At 33.0% G+C, this 20,035-nt stretch overlaps 1 long non-coding RNA gene across 1 annotated transcript in view; it reads left to right on the plus strand.

The window, feature by feature from the left end:
- Positions 1-19,353, plus strand: part of LOC142349404 (uncharacterized) — a 43,922-nt gene extending 24,569 nt beyond the window's left edge. The window contains exon 2 of the long non-coding RNA XR_012760823.1: positions 18,391-19,353. This is a non-coding gene — a long non-coding RNA (uncharacterized LOC142349404). The remainder of the gene's footprint in view (positions 1-18,390) is intronic.
- Positions 19,354-20,035: the final 682 nt, after the last annotated feature.

Consider the following 20,035-nt stretch of genomic DNA (forward strand, 5'->3'; position numbering starts at 1 on the left):
GCAAGACAATTGACACTTCTTGATCAAGTTTTTACCGGATTGTTTTTTGACATTGCTACTACGAAAAAATTCTTAATTTTAGCTCTAGTTATTGTTTATTGTTTTTGTTTATTTAGTTGTTTGTCTTGTCTCGTGGTCTTATTAAGGACGGGTCTCACTGACCCTTGCGGCATGCCACTAATTCTTAAATGTTTCAGTTTAAAATAATTTCTTTTCACTCAAAGAACCCCGTTAATTTAGGAAATTTTTTTTTGAAGTTTCCGATCTCCTATTCTTTCGGTAGACATTTATGTCAAGATAGTGGATATGCTGGGCCAGAATTTTTTGTGCGAACCCACAATACTGATCCTCCTGGGTTAATCGAGGGACAAAAGTTTTTAAAGAAGCGTGTTTGCTTTCGATATAAATTTTGGAAATAACAGCAGTTCAACGATCACTGATGGAAGTGATTTAGACGGAAACATTTCTCTGATAAGGAAATTTTTCTTACCAATTGGCAACACAGCAAAAAACCTCAGCTACAAACCAATGAACGAATAAAAGCTCATAACTAAAAATCAAACACTTAAAAAATGAAGGAAAGCATCCTTCAAAAATCACCCGGGTCATCCATCTTAGAATTTTCTTTGATTTCGTACTAGGTCATTTATGATTCGTAGTAATCATTCCAGGTTATATATGATTTGTATGAAATCTTGGAAATAATACAAAGATTATATATGATTTCTTTGGTTCCATATAAGGATCGTACTTAGAAATCACGTATGGACAGTAAGAAATCATATATGATTGTTGTTTGAAATCAAAGAAACTTCAACCTGGGCAATTTGCTTTTTCTCAAGATTCGGCCAATTTCCTACTGTGCGACATTAACCTTTGAAAAATTCTACCTTTGAAATAATTAATTTTTACCCAGGTTCAATAATGTGCAGTAATAAGTGCGGCTAAGCAACTCAAAAAGTAAAATTCAACCAAGTATGAACTTTTATGAACAGTGGCGTAGCATTCGAAACTCGTTAGGCAATGAAGAAGATTCAACTGCTTAATTTAACAGCGCAAATAATTAATAGAGAAATTAATTGTTTATCAAATTGAGAGTTCGCATGGGAAAAAGTGCATTTTTTGACAACTACGATTTTAGACAGTCATCTGTCCACGCAAATGAGACCTCTGCGCGCTCGTATATTGATGCAGTTGCTCTGTTGCGATCAAAAGTGGCTTGTTTTTCCACTCTTTGTGTTCAGTACTCAAAAATGAGGAATGGTTTTGGATCGAAATCAACAAATTGCATTCGATCAAATTTTTCAAATCTAAAAGTGGTGTAATTGTTTGTCTTTCGACTCTTTTCCAAGTATTCAGCAAACATGAATACGAGTAATTGAGAGTTTGAAAGATGTAGAGGAGGTCTTAAGTTTTCCTTGCAGCAAAATAGAGTGATTGATCCATCCAAGTCTACTTTGGTTGATCATCCAAGTCACAGATTTTTAAGCTTGATTAAGTATAACTCACTAGCAAAAAGTGTTGCATTTGTTTTCAAATCAAGTTTTCAGTTTTATCTTTTAATAATGTCAGCCAGTCAAAACGAATTTTATGCAATTGCTTGCTGCTTTGCTTTAAATTCAACAAAATTGATAATTTTTGGATCGCTTTATTTTGTCAAGTTTTGACGATCCGTCTGAATCATAAATTCGTTTCCTAAGAGGTTGTTTACTATGCCAGAAAAAAATATCAAGTGGGACGTGTCAGAAAGTTTTCGTTTTTAGTCAGCTCTTTGACATTCAACCCAAGAAAACAGCAAATCAAGAAATTTGAAAGAAAAAACCAAGAGTATCGAAAAAAGGAATTGACAAAAAGAAGATGGAAGAACACCTTTTCTGATGCTATATTTTAATAATTTTTGTGATGTTTGTTATTAAATTAATTATTTCGATGCACAGACTCTGTGTACATTTAAATATTTCAACTTTTTAAGAGTTTTCAGTCTAAAACTAGGTTTCTAGGATGTAGGACGTTTTTCTGCCGCTAAAAATGGTTACCTTGCAAGATTCTTCCAAGTCGAGTGGTTATCTTGCAAGATTCTAGCAAGACGATGGCTATCTTGCAAGATCTTGCAAGAAGCTCTTGCAAGACGATGCATCGTCTTGCAAGAATCTTGCAAGATCTTGCAAGATAACCATTTGATTCCGACTGGGGTTATAAAAAATTAGATGTTTTTTTTGTAGCTTTGCTTTTTATAACATTTCTGGTAATCTTGGAAAATTACAGTTTCGGTTTTGTGCCCTCACAATCTAACAAGAATCTAGCTTGACTCTTTTTTGATTTCTGCGCTCAAAATGTTATAAAACTTTTATGAGAGAATTGCACACTTCAAAAATAACTGAGGGTCAGTTAGTTCAGCAGGTTTCTAGTGCTGGACCTTCTCAACCTTTTTAACAATTTTGAGTTTTTAAAGTATAGGGGTTTCAAGTTTATGGGGTTTTTTCTTCTGGTAATATTAGTTTGATGAGAAGTGTTCTTTTGTTCATGCAGGAAAAGTCTTTGTTCGTTATCGAAAAATTATAAAGAACGATGAATGAAGTTCCTGAGCACAATTTTGGAGAAGTTTGAGATTGCCTTGGTTCAAGGGTTTTTATCGATTAATCGATGTCATTCCTTAAGGAAGTTTTGTTTTCCTAATAGTTTTGGTGATCAGCATTTTTAATGGAAGTTATTACTTTCTGAAATGAGAATAACTTGTTTGTATTAAGTTGAGAACAAATATCTTTTTGTCTCTATTTCTGCCACAGGAAAGCTTTGGCTAATATAAATTTTGCCTCATTGGATACATCGGTATAAAATTTGCAAATTTTGATTTTTTTATTCTGTCTTTTGAAAACTTTCTTTCGAATTGGAAGTTTTTCTAATAGATTCCGGACTTCCCGTTGTTTTCAAGAAGTTAACATCAGAAATCTATGACATATAAACAGTTCACATTAGTTTGCGAGCATAATCGTCTTTGATTTTGATTTTTGAACAAATTATTGTATACTTAACAATTTCTATGTATTTTTCGAACAAAAATTTTGATTTCAATTTGACAAACAAATGTGTTAATTTATAGGTATGTATATATAGGTTTTGTTTATCGGCTCTTAAAAGTAAAAGATAAAAACAACTATGATGATTATCGCATTTTTTTGAATTTTTGTAATCAGTAAAATTTTTGCTTTGAAGTGTCAAAAATACGTTTTTCTTAGCTTTACTTTTGGTTTTTCTAGTTCGTTTTTACTGTCTTTGAGACGCAGTCTTGTATAATTTTAGCAAGGTATCTTATGTTTCTTTCCTTCCATTTTTCTGCGTTCCGCTTATGGTTCAACTTTTTGGGCAGCTCTGGGTCTCTGATCTTTCAAAATTTAGAAGTAATTTTCATTAACTTTCCTGTCATCTTTGCATACGTCTTGCGTTCATATCTTGGTTCAGTTCACTTTTTTGATTAAAAAACCACAATGTGGGTGTTATAATCAAACTATATTGAAAGCATTTTTAATAATGAAGGTAAATGAATGTTCGACAAAGTATCCAATCCGAATTTTTCTGTTCAAATGTGGATACTAATTTTCGCTGACTTTTATTACCAAAAAGAAATTGTAATGAGAAATATTGGATGTTGTGAAACATGATGCATGCTGATAATGCTCTCAAGTGAATTCAGAATTGTTAATTCGTCTACGCTTTGGCACATTATAGATTCATTTTAATTGAAAATTTGAAAAAGTCAACAATCCTTCAAAAATCAACCGGGTCATCCATCTTACAATTTTCTTTGATTTCGTACTAGGTCAATTATGATTCGTAGTAATCATTCCAGGTTATATATGATTTGTATGAAATCTTGGTAATAATACAAAGATTATATATGATTTCTTTGGTTCCATATAAGGATCGTACTTAGAAATCACGTATGGACAGTAAGAAATCATAAATGGTTGTTGTTTGAAATCAAAGAAACTTCAACCTGGGCAATTTGCTTTTTCTCAAGATTCGGCCAATTTCCTACTGTGCAACCTTAATCTTTGAAAAATTCTACCTTTGAAATAATAAATTTTTACCCAGGTTCAATAATGTGCAGTAATAAGTGCGGCTAAAAGAAACTCAAGAAGTAAAATTCAACCAAGTATGAACTTTTATGAACAGTAGCATTCGAAACTCGTTAGGCAATGAAGAAGGTTCAACTGCTTAATTTAACAGCGCAAATAATTATTAGAGAAATTAATTGTTTATCAAATTGAGAGTTCGCATGGGAAAAAGTGCATTTTTTGACAACTACGATTTTTGACAGTCATCTGTCCACGCAAATGAGACCTCTGCGCGCTCGTATATTGATGCAGTTGCTCTGTTGCGATCAAAAGTGGCTTGTTTTTCCACTCTTTGTGTTCAGTACTCAAAAATGAGGAATGGTTTTGGATCGAAATCAACAAATTGCATTCGATCAAATTTTTCAAATCTAAAAGTGGTGTAATTGTTTGTCTTTCGACTCTGAGATTCCTCATGGTTTGCGTTCATTTTCCAAGTATTCAGCAAACATGAATAGGACTATTTGAGAGTTTGAAAGATGTAGAGGAGGTCTTAAGTTTTCCTTGCAGCAAAATAGAGTGATTGATCCATCCAAGTCTACTTTGGTTGATCATCCAAGTCACAGATTTTTAAGCTTGATTAAGTATAACTCACTAGCAAAAAGTGTTGCATTTGTTTTCAAATCAAGTTTTCAGTTTTATCTTTTAATAATGTCAGCCAGTCAAAACGAATTTTATGCAATTGCTTGCTGCTTTGCTTTAAATTCAACAAAATTGATAATTTTTGGATCGCTTTATTTTGTCAAGTTTTGACGATCCGTCTGAATCATAAATTCGTTTCCTAAGAGGTTGTTTACTATGCCAGAAAAAAATATCAAGTGGGACGTGTCAGAAAGTTTTCGTTTTTAGTCAGCTCTTTGACATTCAACCCAAGAAAACAGCAAATCAAGAAATTTGAAAGAAAAAACCAAGAGTATCGAAAAAAGGAATTGACAAAAAGAAGATGGAAGAACACCTTTTCTGATGCTATATTTTAATAATTTTTGTGATGTTTGTTATTAAATTAATTATTTCGATGCACAGACTCTGTGTACATTTAAATATTTCAACTTTTTAAGAGTTTTCAGTCTAAAACTAGGTTTCTAGGATGTAGGACGTTTTTCTGCCGCTAAAAATGGTTACCTTGCAAGATTCTTCCAAGTCGAGTGGTTATCTTGGAAGATTATAGCAAGACGATGGCTATCTTGCAAGATCTTGCAAGAAGCTCTTGCAAGACGATGCATCGTCTTGCAAGAATCTTGCAAGATCTTGCAAGATAACCATTTGATTCCGACTGGGGTTATAAAAAATTAGAAGTTTTTTTTGTAGCTTTGCTTTTTATAACATTTCTGGTAATCTTGGAAAATTACAGTTTCGGTTTTGTGCCCTCACAATCTAACAAGAATCTAGCTTGACTCTTTTTTGATTTCTGCGCTCAAAATGTTATAAACCTTTTATGAGAGAATTGCACACTTCAAAAATAACTGAGGGTCAGTTAGTTCAGCAGGTTTCTAGTGCTGGACCTTCTCAACCTTTTTAACAATTTTGAGTTTTTAAAGCATAGGGTTTCAAGTTTATGGGGTTTTTTCTTCTGGTAATATTAGTTTGATGAGAAGTGTTCTTTTGTTCATGCAGGAAAAGTCATTGTTCGTTATCAAAAAATTATAAAGAACGATGAATGAAGTTCCTGAGCACAATTTTGGAGAAGTTTGAGATTGCCTTGGTTCAAGGGTTTTTATCGATTAATCGATGTCATTCCTTAAGGAAGTTTTGTTTTCCTAATAGTTTTGGTGATCAGCATTTTTAGTGGAAGTTATTACTTTCTGAAATGAGAATAACTTGTTTGTATTAAGTTGAGAACAAATATCTTTTTGTCTCTATTTCTGCCACAGGAAAGCTTTGGCTAATATAAATTTTGCCTCTTTGGATACATGGGTATAAAATATGCAAATTTTGATTTTTTTATTCTGTCTTTTGAAAACTTTCTTTCGAATTGGAAGTTTTTCTAATAGATTCCGGACTTCCCGTTGTTTTCAAGAAGTTAACATCAGAAATCTATGACATATAAACAGTTCACATTAGTTTGCGAGCATAATCGTCTTTGATTTTGATTTTTGAACAAATTATTGTATACTTAACAATTTCTATGTATTTTTCGAACAAAAATTTTGATTTCAATTTGACAAACAAATGTGTTAATTTATAGGTATGTATATATAGGTTTTGTTTATCGGCTCTTAAAAGTAAAAGATAAAAACAACTATGATGATTATCGCATTTTTTTGAATTTTTGTAATCAGTAAAATTTTTGCTTTGAAGTGTCAAAAATACGTTTTTCTTAGCTTTACTTTTGGTTTTTCTAGTTCGTTTTTACTGTCTTTGAGAACCAGTCTTGTATAATTACAGCAAGGTATCTTATGTTTCTTTCCTTCCATTTTTCTGCGTTCCGCTTATGGTTCAACTTTGTGGGCAGCTCTGGGTCTCTGATCTTTCAAAATTTAGAAGTAATTTTCATTAACTTTCCTGTCATCTTTGCATACGTCTTGCGTTCATATTTTGGTTCAGTTCACTTTTTTGATTAAAAAACCACAATGTGGGTGTTATAATCAAACTATATTGAAAGCATTTTTAATAATGAAGGTAAATGAATGTTCGACAAAGTATCCAATCCGAATTTTTCTGTTCAAATATGGATACTAATTTTCGCTGTCTTTTATTACCAAAAAGAAACTGTAATGAGAAATATTGGATGTTGTGAAACATGATGCATGCTGATAATGCTCTCAAGTCAATTCAGAATTGTTAATTCGTCTACGCTTTGGCACATTATAGATTCATTTTAATTGAAAATTTGAAAAAGAGTGAAATTAGAATGCCTAGATATCAATTTTCTACAGCAATTAGACCAATTATGCTTTGGTTGCTACATGGATTTTTTATAGCAAGGAAACCCTTGTTTCTCTCCCACGTGCAAATAATTAGAGATTTCAACTAGCGCGAGACGCCTTTAGATTTACTGTCTGATAACGTGCTCCTGCAATGCAGCTTGGTTTAAAATAATACTCAGACCTTTTTCTACAGTCCCCCATTGGCACATATCTCCCCCTCCCCCTTTCATAAACACTTCGGAATTATTGTGAACAAGTTAACCTAAGCCTATCTACAGTTCAGAAAACGTAACATAACTCTTAGTGCGATAGTGGAAATTCCTGTTATCATGCATTGTCTGATGTAATCCGGGAATTGCGGGTCGGTAGGAGCTTTCGGCGAGCGAGAAAAGCGACTACCGACCCTCTTTTTGGCACTACAGTTTGCTCTATCTTCCTTTCTGCTCTAACTGCCATGTAAATGCACCATACATTATTTATTATAGTTTGCAATATGGCTGCTCTCCCACTTATAAAGAGGGAAGTTTTACACCTCCGAGTTCGTTCCAGTGCTTTCAATCAAATCTGCCAGGATACCTTGTTTTTGTGGTTAGCGTTTGTGAACTGTTCAACTGCTATATCATATATTGCCGCTGCATTGCTTGGTACACAATTAGTCCCAATAATAAAACTTCCAGCTTTCCTGGTCAAAAACTAGCATTGCTCAAAAATATCAAAATTATCAAAAAGTATCGAAGAATTTTGAACCTCTCATTCAAAAAACTCATTCAAAACAAGACCAATAATTTCAGCACCTATACAGCATTTCAACTTGATGCAGTAAGTAGCTTTTAAACAGGTGGAACTACAAAAACTTAATCTAAAAATTAATTATGACTAACATTTTTGTCAATTAGTTTCAATAATTAGTTGAAACTGTATTTGGCTTCGGTATAGCCAGTCATTGTACTTCATATAAAAGTTCAATTATTTTTCAACTCACTAAAAGTAAAGTTAAAGCGGTACAACCATTAGAAGAATTTCAAAGAATACACCGCAAATTCTATAACTGCGTTGTAATACGGGCTGTGTATATCAGTTGAAATTGACGAAATAAATCATTCGGTCTAATTGTTTTTATAGAAAATGACGACCCTATAAATTTTGAAAAATTTACTAACCCTGGGCAATGGCCATGCCTCAATGGCTCCTGGGACTCATTATGAATCTACCGCAACCAAAAGTTTGAGCAATTTGTCGTGGTAGAATATAAAATAAATGATCTTTTCATAAAACAATCCACTTTTGCCAAAGGGGAATACTTGTTTAGAGTGAAAATGAGCGTTTTTTCGACCAATCAGAGAAAAGTATCAACTGTTGAACCAAGCACAAAGAAAAACAAATTATGTAAGCAGTTTGTTAAGGCTGCTCTCCCACACATTAAAAGAAAATTTTTCACCGCAGAGTTTGTTTCAGCTAACGTTATACGTTACGGATGTTACTTTTTTGGAAATTTCTTTAAAATTGTTCCATTACCAAAAATAAGACACAGTAACAGGTGAAATTAACGCGCAGAACAAACAGAACAATTTTGCCTGTAATATATTTATCATGTTTTAAAATGAGACCGGTAACAGTAACCACTATTTTATTGCTGAAAAATTTTTGTGAACAAATAACGAAGTAACGGCTAATTACTGCCCAACAGCTTCTAAAATTATTGGCCAGAATAAAGAATTTTTCTCGCAATTTTTCTAATTTTTTAGAACTCAAAAGTGGTGATGTGTTGAGCTATCTCAATCAATTTGTTCGAAAAACAAGGACCAAAACACTGACTGTTTGTTGCTTTGAAGGTTTTTTGCCCACTCAATGTAGGATCACTTTTTTTCAGTTGATGCAGCCGTTTATGATGACAGTGTCACAATTCACGTGGAAACAAAAAGGACGTGATATTAGAAATTAGATTATTTTATCATCCTGCGCAATTCTAGTTTTCTGATATCTTCCCAATAATGACTCGTTTCTATAATTTTTTTCTTACATAGCGTCGGCAACAACAAACTTTTATTTCTCGAGAAAACAAGTCTTCCAAATAATTGAAGCTGAGCTAACGTTACGAAATTTGTCTTGTGGTGTCATTGTTTTTACGTAATTGCGCTGACACAGATAATCAATTTTAGTCCTCTATGTATTTTGAACCTAGAACATGACTGTTGCAAATTTGCTTGTAGCTATCTTCGTTTAAGAGTTCCCGATCAATTTCGATTTCGCTCCAGCTTCTCATTTTATCTTGCTATTGAAAACAGAGAGAAATTTTTTTTGAACTTGCCCCAGATGCGGTTTGCGACAAATTCACACGGTAATGTTGTTTGCAAAAGTTGTAGTAGTAATGGTTTATTAATATCGCCAAACCAATACTTATACTACGTGTACAAATAACATTTTCGTGTGCACTTGGCTATAGAGCCACATTGGCTACAGGTTCAAAAAAAATTTCTCCCGAATTTTAATCGCAAGCTGGAATAAGAATCTGAAGCGAAATCTAAACGATGGTGTTCCGGAGTGGTTAAAAGAAGAATTTTACAAGCGAATTGGTTATACTCAAGCTTGCGGTGCAGAATAGATAGAGGATTCAGATTGATGATCTCCGTCAGCGCAATTACGCAAAAACAATGAAATACGATAGAACATTCGTAACGCTCGCTGGAGTTCATTTATTTGCATATTATGTTTTCTCGAGAAATAAAAGCTTGTTGTTGCTGATGTTATGTAAGATGAGATTTTTAGAACGGGTCACTATTGATAAGATATGAGGAAGCTTCTCATTCCAGCTTGCTATTGAAAAGTGGGAGAAAATTTTTTTTGAACTTGTAGCCAATCTGGTTTGCGACAAATTCACGCGTAAATGTTATCTGTACACGTAGTAGTAGTATTGGTTTGGCAAAACATTGAAACAATACTACTACAACTTTAGCAAACATCATTACCGCGTGATTTTGCCGTAAACTGCATTGGGTGCAAGTTCAAAAAAATTTCTCTCTGCTTTAAATAGCAAGCTAAAACGAGAAGCTGGAGTGAAATCGAAGTTGTTCAGGAATTTTTAAACAAAGACAGCTACAATTAAATTTGCAACAGTCATGTTCGAGGTTCAAAATACACAGAGGACTCAGATTGATTATCTGTTTCAGCGCGATTACGCAAAAAAGTGACATTACAAGATAAATTTCATAACGCTAGCTCAGGTGCAATTATTTGGAAGACTTGTTTTCTCGAGAAATAGAAGTTTGGTGTTGCCGACGCTATGTAAGAAGAAACATATAGAAACGAGTCATTATTGGTAAGACATCAGAAAATTAGACATGCGCAGAACGAGAAAAAAATCTAATTTCTATTATCACGTCCTTCTTGTTTCCCCATGAATTGTGAGACTGTCATCATAAACAACCACACGAACTGATTAAAAGTGGTTCAGCGATGGATAGACAGAAAACAAAATTCTTAAAGCAAAAAAAAATTAGCGTAGTTTTAGTTGATTTTTTGAACAAACCGATTGAGGTGACTTGACAAATCCACGTTATTTAGTTTTAAAAAGTTAGCGAAAAAGCAAAAAAAAATCTTTTTGCCTAATAATTGAACAAGTTCCTTTGCAGTAAATATCTGTGATATGTTCGTAAAATTTTTCAGCGAAAAAGAGAATCAATTGGAGAGAAACAAAATTGAGTTTGTGTCCCGAGTTGGAAACAGAATTTATTCTTGTAAGATCTTGCAAGATTCTTGCAATAAAAGTCAATCTTATAAGATCTTACAAGACACTATAGAAATTTTTACTTTTTAGGATAGGACGCAAGACGTTTTTTGTCGGTATGTGTTCCCACAACGTAGGATAGGTCTTTTTCGGTTATTGTTGGGCGCTTTTTAACTAGGTTTCTAGGTTATTTTTAAAAAAATCTTGCAAGATTTTGCAAAGAAAAATTAATCTTCTAAGATTCTTGTAAAAAATATAATCTTGCAAAAAAAGTTAATTTTGTAAGAATCTCATAAGAAAAAGTTAATCTTGTACGAATCTTGTAAGAATATTGTAAGATTTAACAACGTCTTGTAAGAATCTTGCAAGAATCTTGCAAGATCTTACAAGATTAACTTCTGTTTTCGACTCGTGGTATCAATTCAAGCCTCATATTTTCGTTCTAATGGTAAACACTAACAAATCTTGTTTATGTATCGAAAAGGAGTTTGTTGGGTTCTGATTAAATTGTAGCGTTAGATTTTGCTCTATATTCTATTTTATCTTAAATTGCCCATCAACAAGTTTTCTTTTTTATTTTTAGTCAGCTGACCTCGAAAAGAATTTACAGTTTACAATGGCAAACGTAAAGGTCGATCTTGTATTTTTTCTTGCTTTGTCAATACATTATTTCTTTATATGGAGGTGACTACCTAAAACTCGAATGTACCGAAAAAATAATCAGTTAGTGATAATTGCTAGGCCTCAATCGACCGTAGAACCTGATAAGAATCTGTCTCAAACAAACGTGTGATCAAATTTTCTAGGAAGAACCTTTATCAAACATTGGAATTCGTATTCTATAGTTTTTACATTTATGAAGAGATATTTACATATCAAAGACGTCAATTGCTGTCTAAATAATGTAAAATGTGCTTATTTTCTTCTGGCATTGAGTAAAAGTCAGGCTCATTGTATCTACTGGCTTACTCGCTGCTTTTACCATCGCCCATTGTTTCTCTAAATCCAAATCTATTTTTTTGGAAAGTTTAAGTTTTTCAACTGACGTGCAATAAGTGATAAAAATGCCTTTCTCAGAAAAATTATTTTTGGTGATAATAATGGATTGTTCAAACATTACTCAGATCTGTTGCTCCTTCTTCGAACAAAAGAATTGTTCAACCAATCTTTCCACCAATCGCTAAAAATTCCCTTTTTCATGCAAAAGTTTGAAAGATAGCTTCTCAGCGAAAAGGCTGAAGTATTTATCTAAACAAACCAAAAAAATCAATAATTGCATTGGTTTCAACAAAAGTCAGGTTTTCCGTGTATTTTCGTTCATTTCTACTGAGCGCATGAGCGATTTGAAATATGCGCTTGTTAGATTTTTCTTCAAACTTTTCTATCTATTCATGATGAAAGCTGATTATTTGGTTTCTTTTCAACTGCTCAACATCTTTTCATTGCTTCTGATAGTAACTGATTTGATCTTAAATTCATGCTTTGCCATTTTTTTCTGCACTTTACCGCTCAATTGGTTGTATAACAGATGCTGCGTCTCTGAGATTGCGCAAGCTTTTCTTCGTTTTGATATGTAATTTTTTAACATTTTGTTCAGAATATGATACTCAATGTTTTCATATTTTCTCAATTTAGAGATTTTAAGTTAAAAACAGAGTTCAATTTTTCAATTAAGATTGTGTTTCTTAGCGTTCTCAGAGCTTTATTTCTGTAGGGCTCTGAAACACGAGATTGCCCTTTTTCTCAATTTTATACGAACTTCTGCCCTTTTTCTCAATTTTATACGATGTTTTTAAAATCATTTACGTCTTCTGTGAGAATCAAATTAGCGGATTGCTGTATTGCAGAAGTGCCATTAGTTTTTTTTGTTTAAATTTTGCAATATTGAGTTTATGCTTTTAGTAAACGAATAAGTCTAGTTGCATGTAAATTTTATATCCTGCAATACTGAGAAGAATTGGTTTTGTGGATCTGAACAGTGAGATGAGAGATCTTGTAGCGAGTTTTGCAATAGCTTCAATTTGTTTTTTTTTGTCATACACTATTAAAATCTGTTAGGCTCCACTTTTTTCTTCTAAAAATGCTTTTGTTTCATCAATTGCGCAAAAAACTTTGAGGTTCAGTTTTTTGATTATTACTTTTTTTCGTCTACTGAATTTGCATTTGCTTTTTTTAATGAATTTGTAAATTTTTTCCTTGTTAAGAAACAAATAGCTTTGCATAGTTATGAGGAAGTGGTATAAGTTTACTGTTGCAAAAGTTTCAGCATTGAATGCATCCACTGGTACCAACAAATGTATCCTGTATGAAAGTGGCTGCAACTTAAAAATCAGTAACTAATGCTAATTCTAAGTAAAATGTTCTAGGGTTGCAGTGTTTTCAGATACAGAAGTTGAAACCACCTTTAAATTTGAGTGTATGCAATGAACAATTCTTTACTCATAGGTCATTTCATCTTCTGAATATTTGCAGAAAAGATCACAGCTCGTTTGCAACTATTTCTTTTGATCTACTTTTTAGTTGTCCAACATTTTTTACATTTTAATGCATATTTTTGTAATGTTATATTCTCAACTATAATCTCATCTCCTATAATTTGTCTCCTATAACTTTTCAAGAATGGTGGTTTTGCGATATAGCGTTTGGTTTTTCGTTGTTTTCCGTAAGTTATGGAATTGTAATAAAAATTAATTTCAAATCATTTTGAAATTTTTTTTTTATTTGCGTCCTTTAGGCTCTCATGAGGTTATGAGACCGATATAAAAATAATATTTGCAATCAGCGGTTATCATTTGCCTTCAGCTCAATTTCTGAGCTAGGGCGACAAAGAATTTTTGTGACCATCTATATGTCAGTGAATCAGAAAAAATAGAAAAAATCTAAGAAACCAACTTTTAATAACCGCTTCCCGCAATTTCCAATCAAAGCCATAAAAAACGGAATGAAATTTGACAAAAAAATAAAAACTCAATAGTATTCAAAGCAAAAATTTTTTTTAGTCAATTGAAATTTCTCTAAACTAAGATTGAAATTATGAGCTTATGTAACCATTGAGGTAGCAGTGCAAAGAAAACTGGTAGTTTCGCTGACTTTGACGACCACTGATTAATCAAACCATAGCAGTAAATTTATTGGAGCTATAAACATTACATTTTTTTCGCCATTTCACGAAAAAATTGAATCAAGCTATTTTCAAAAACAGGAAATGTAAATCCAGGAAAAAAAACTCGGTAAAATTTATTCGAAATTTGTCACATTGTGGAATTTTTTACATCCACCCTTTTAAAATCATAATGAGTTGCCTCAAAAATGCTAAAAATCCTCATTTTTCAAACATTTAACTAAAGGTATTTGAAATGAAGGTTAAGATAACTCACAATTCCGTTTTTTTTTTCAGCAACCTAGTGTCAAAGAGGGTTTATTTTAGGGTTAAAATTTGTCATTTGTTCTGGGTACACTAAAAAAATCGAAAATCGTTGACTCTGAGCTTTGCACATTCATTTGAAATTTTTCAAACCTTTTCCTCAGCCTTTTATGATCTTCGATTTGAACTTAGCTTCAATGTCTGTTAACGTGTAAGTTTGAACCATTTTAGTGTCATTTTAGTTTGAACATTTACAAATAGAATTGTTAGCAATCAGTAGTTTCAAAACATATTCAGATTTCAGTTTTTTGATATCTTTCAAAAAGATTAAAGGTTTATTTTTTCTTCTATGTATTTTAATGGACAAAACAGGATCTGCTTTATTTGTCGCATACCTTCTCATATCAAAGAATTAGAATACTTTTTCATAATATTGGAGCTAGAAGAAGTAATACCACAATTACTCCATCATGAATTGCAGAGATAACCTCTATGCATTGACTATTTTTTATTTTTAACTACCGGGTCATAGATAAAGTTTGCCACTATGACGAGCAAAGATTTATTCGTTACGTTTTCATCTCCCATCTTTCTGCTCTCTACTTTTTTCAATTTTTTAATATTTTTTTTATGTTTTAGGTACCAATATTAATCTTTCAAATGTTTAAGTCACTTCGTTTTCAGACTATTGGATTTACAAAAAATTCTACCTATATTTTTAAACCACAATCATTGCTAAAAGTGTTGTTAGAAAAATTTAATGTTTCGACATCACTTTTATATGTTGGCGAATCAGGGTATTTTTTTTGTACAAAAGAAATAAATACAAAAATTTGCGAAAATTTGAATTTGACCTCAAAGTATAAGTTTGTCTTCAGTGTGAAGAGTTGAACAGTTGATGCTCTGCAAAATTATCTTTCGTGCGAGATTAAAGATTTTTCATTTTTTGACTCAAAAATCTGCTAAATTTTTAAGGGAAAAGTCTAAATCATGCAATAGAAAACTTATGTTAGACATTTTCTATAAAGTTTTAGGAGCGGCAACATTAGTCAGAGATACAAATAGAGTTTGTCAAAATAATTAGAAAAAATCTTTGCAGTTTTTTAATTTTAAGTTTGATTTCAGATCTGAAACCTTATCCAACACAAGAAGTTGTTTTTTTCTTAACGTAGGAAAATTTTTGATCTGTATAATTTCAGTTAAACATAAACAAAGAATGTTCATTCTCCGATGTCATCGGTGTCGTCTATGTTAAAAAATAGGATATTATCATTATTTTAAACTTTTTAAATGGCGAAAACTGGCTGTATTTCTGGCTAATATGGCCAATAAGTGCGATTTTAAATGTAGGATTCTGTATAAATTGTTGAATAAATTGTTGTGATTTAATTTTCCTAGGATCATATCAAAACTCACTCAGATTTATTGATTTTATTTGCTCTCACTGTTCAATTTGTCAGTAGCATTTTGAAAACTAATTTAATATAGAAATCCGCGAAAAATTGAACTTTGAAAGAAGTTTTCTTTGTTTTAAAAATAGAAAATATCAATGCAAAGTTTACATTTGGTGCCAGATTTGTTTCCCAAATGAAGTTGGTTGTGTAGTCAAGGCAATTATTTTTTAAAACTAATCTTTGTAGCAACTTTTATTAAAAGTTTGCCTGAGTTTCCTTGTTAAAAAACCAACAAAGGGGAGACAACTCTCAACCAAAACGGGAACCACAAGGAAATCACATTTGGTTGGCACAGACATGCATAAAATTCAAGATCGTGTTTGGTTGAAGGCTTTGAGGAGGTTTTTGGTTTATGAAGGATCTTGGTCTAATTTTGGTCTTTTGTGCTTTACTTATTCTAAATTTAGCAAGCCTCTTAACTTTTTTTGCAATTACATTATTTTATTGAAACATTTGACAATTCAATGAGCCGCTGACGATTTTGTAGGAAAAGTTGAGCCTACAGCAAAATCTAAATGTTTCGAGAGTTTATTTTTGAACAGGAATTTTGTAGATTTTTTGTCAAAATAAGATTTTAAAAGTCATTTTTATAAAATTATGTATGATTTTGAATAAAAACCAGGCTTTTATGTCAATATTGGTGCTCTTAACTTTTTGAGCCCAACATTTACTTACTGTGAGCTTTATCAACTTCCTATTCCTAATACACACACACACACACACACACACACACACACACACACACACACACACACACACACACACACACACACACACACACACACACACACACACACATACACACACACACACACACACACACGCACACACACACACACACACACACACACACACACACATATATATATATATATAAAATTAATCTTTATTGTTAAACAATAATTGAACTCCATTGTATGTCCCACTTATATTATAAAAATCTACGTTTAGCTTTATCATTTTTTTCCATCTGTATATTTGATTAATTTTAAATTTTCTAAGTTACCGCTTATATAAAGCAAATGCTGCATAGACAAATGGGATTTTGGTAGCTAGTTTTTTATTGGATCAACACAACAAAATCAAATAGCAATACATGTTCCCACAATTCATATCTTCAGAACCTTTCTTCAGAGCAGAGGTCAAATGTTGTGCGACTAAATATTCTTTTCTAATCTAACGATGTTTCTACTAACATATTTACTTTTTTCTAAGCTCTTGACCGGTGAGAATTAGATAACTTTTCAGCTGATTTGAAACATACAGACCACAAATTGTTAAAATTTAGCAGTTCCTTTTGCGTTCAATAGACTATATACTATATAAATGAGCAACTTGACGGTCGGTTGAGTTACTTACTCGTAATCAAATTTGCACAAATTGTTTTCTCGAACGTTTCTAAAATTCAAATTTGGCAAAGTTTTCCTGTTTTTCGTCAATTAGCCTGAATTTGTGTTGTAATTTTTCTTTTTATCTGAAAACCTTAGTAAAAGAAAAACGGACGGGAGTAATAATATGAGAGGTTTGCTTAAAGTAACTCGACGGTTTTTTCAGTAGGGGGAGGGCATTTCTATACATTCCTTGTATCCTGCTTTTAATCAGTTTGAGAGAGAGAGCTCTGAAGTCAAAGAGAAGAGAAATCCGGCAGATTCTCGGAGCGGATGTGATTGTGGAATATCAAATGATTAATATCATCATCAAAGAACGAACCACTCCAAAAGCTTTTCTCCCCTCACTCTCGCTTTCTTTCCTATCTTTCCCAATATCTTTCCATAGTATCTACTTTTCCAATATATCACAACTGCATTATTGTGTCTGAGTTCCATACTTTTCCTCCCTTCTTTTAATCTGGCCATAAGTATGACTTTAGCATAATTACCTCAGAATTTACATGCATAATTACAGGAAGAGTATCGAGTTTTCTTTTCCGCTTATTTTCTCAACATTCCCAACATTGCCACCACAGTCGGGAAGAGAAGAGCCGATGGCATGCATTCATTGTCATCTCAGCTCGTGTCTTGTACTATTAACAATAATAGCACACTGCTGCAACTGCAATAACATTCGTTATTATTATTCCATCTTTACACCAGTATACTCTTCTCATCTTTATAATAATTTCTTCACCTAATATAAAACGCGCTTTTGTGCCGCACGCTTGCACAAATCATTATTGCGCTTAAATTATTTGAGTAATTGCGTAATGGTTTTTCAATAGGTTTCTCAACTGTAGGAATAATTATTCACGCATATCAGATTTTCACTCTCATCTCCTCCCCCTCCCCAACGCTTAGTCGTGAAGACATTCGGGCTCATTTTAACGAAAAGATTTATTCGGAAGTAGTTGAATTGAATATTGCAGCTATTCTGCGACGATTGCCGAGTTAGCCGACAGGGGGTTTAGCCGAGAAGCAAAAATTATCTAAACTGACTATCCCATTGGACACCAATTGTAATGTTTGGACGGACCAGTGATATTTTGACCAATCAGGCTTGCCGACCAATCAGAGTTGGGACACGTCGGCTAATTGGGACGTAGGCTAATTTTTCCCTGTCGGCTAAACGCCCGTTGGCCAATATTCCTAGCAGCATTCTGAGCTTTATTCATCAATAAGTGAAACTATAAAAGCGAAACTACAAACAGCCAGTGGTAAAAGCCCTCCCCGCCTACTTCCCCCTTTCCCAAATCATCAAGGAATGAATCCGTGAAAGTTATTCACATACTTTCATTCACATCTCAAATTGATATACATCTTGCGCAGTGAATACGAGAATAATTCAAAAATAAAAAGAGTAAAAAATAGTAGAGCGAAATTGAGTGATTGGTGTGAAAAAAGATTCTTGTGTTAATGGTGCGATGCAATTATAGGAAACATTGTGTGTGCTGTGTGTGTGTGGTATTTCTACCCCCTGAATAAATGAATAAGCTACAAGTGCCATACACTTTCAAGGCTTCATAAATATCGCATGTCAGCTAAATCGATTGGGATTTATTAATAATTGATCTGCACGTTTCGGAAGGAAAATACTAACAGTATTTGCAACGCTTACCCCTCTCATCACCCCATTATTTTCCTCTTCTTCCTTCCTTTCAACCATTCCCTATCTCACTCACAATAATACACTTGTTTGGATTATTTAGGCTTCATTCTATTATCCCCTGAAATTCAAAGTACACTTTCATTCCATTTCTATCTATGACCATCCATTACGCAACCCTTACTTGTACCTTGTCAAAGAGTGGGTCACATTCTCAGAGGAAAATGACCTGAAAATTAACTTGCACAAGTCAACACACACGCCAGACCAATTATTTACGTGTTTCTCAACGGAAAAAGTATTCATACATTATACAATATCCTTTTAGCGCTTATATAGTGTCGCATCTTTTCTAAGATTTTCCACGCATAATTTTTTCCTATACTCCTTATAAATTCTTGCAATTATTTTTATTTTCTAGTTTAATCACCCCCGCTATTCCTACTTTTACTTTAAATCCTTCACCGCCTCAAATTTGTGCTCAATTAAAACAAAACATTGTTGAAATAAAGTCACTAAGATTACGTTGCTTCGCTGCTTCCGTTATATCATATTACGTAATATTTATATCACCAAATTACATCATCATCATTATGACGACATTGTGCGTGCCATCAGTTGAGGGTCTCTCCATATCACAGGACCTGTCCAGGATAGGAGCCTACAAGGTGGCACTATTGGGGGACCAGAAAGTGGGAAAAACGAGTATCATGAGACGGATGACAGGTGGAAAGTTCCCGGAAGATTATGTGCCCACTGTTGGCGAGAATATCACACAGTCCTTCGAGTTGGGTAGTAAGTGAACTTGTTGCGACCATTGATTACCCAGGCCGATGTGTCAGCCACATTCACAGCAAAATTTGTAAAATTGGCACTGAATACGATAGAATCATGTAAGATAAGAGGTGATTTGGCCGATATTTTAGTGGTGAATATGTTTTGAGTTCTCGTTAACTTCGCTAAAATATTCAAGGTTTTTACAGCGAAAATAAACAACTTCCCAGCTCATATTTCAAAAATTCTTTGGCCCACGTATACCATACGTGGACTCTTTTTTTAACTACTATGTTGATGATCTTGTAAATTCCTCTTATACTCTACATTCCCCTTGTGCAATTTGAAACTGAGGCGCTGATACGGATGACATTAGGAAATAGACTTAAGACGCTTCCACTCGATAATGTGTTTCATAATGTATAGTTTAATCTACTTCAACATACTTCCTAAAACCAATTTTTTCTTTTTCATTTTGCAGCTTCGGAAAACGTTTTTAAAACTAACTTTTTAAAAAATCATGGACTGCTAAAGTTCGCATCCATTTGTTTAGAGGTTTTCAAAGACTCGAAATGATCATCCTTTCGTCCCATAAAACAGAGCGTAAATGGTCCATAAGAATCCCTAAAAATTATGTTCTTTGATCTTTTTATTGTTACTAAGTTTCGATTGTTACGAAGTTATACAGGAAAGTGTTATCT

The sequence above is a fragment of the Convolutriloba macropyga genome, chromosome 11, assembly GCF_964194025.1.
Source record: "Convolutriloba macropyga chromosome 11, txConMacr16.3, whole genome shotgun sequence".
NCBI classification, from domain to species: Eukaryota; Metazoa; Xenacoelomorpha; order Acoela; family Convolutidae; genus Convolutriloba; species Convolutriloba macropyga.